Source organism: Galeopterus variegatus, unplaced genomic scaffold, assembly GCF_000696425.1.
Source record: "Galeopterus variegatus unplaced genomic scaffold, G_variegatus-3.0.2 Scaffold8558, whole genome shotgun sequence".
NCBI lineage: Eukaryota > Metazoa > Chordata > Mammalia > Dermoptera > Cynocephalidae > Galeopterus > Galeopterus variegatus.
This window is the reverse complement of record NW_007734669.1, coordinates 7,957-8,193: the sequence shown is the minus strand read 5'-3', so window position 1 is coordinate 8,193 and position 237 is coordinate 7,957.

Genomic DNA, 237 nt, shown 5'->3' with positions numbered 1-237 from the left:
AAGAAATAAATTTACTTCCTTTATAAATTACCCAGTTTCAGGTATTCAGTTACAAGGAACAGAAAACAGGCTAAGACAGTCTGTAGGTGATAGTAATGTATCGGTGTTAATTTTTTAATTCTGATCCTTGTACTGTGGTTTTGTAAGTGGTTTCCATTTGGGAAGCCTGGGTGAAGAATATGTAAAGATACTTGTGCTATTTGCAACTTTTTAAAGTCTGAATCATTTCAAAATGGA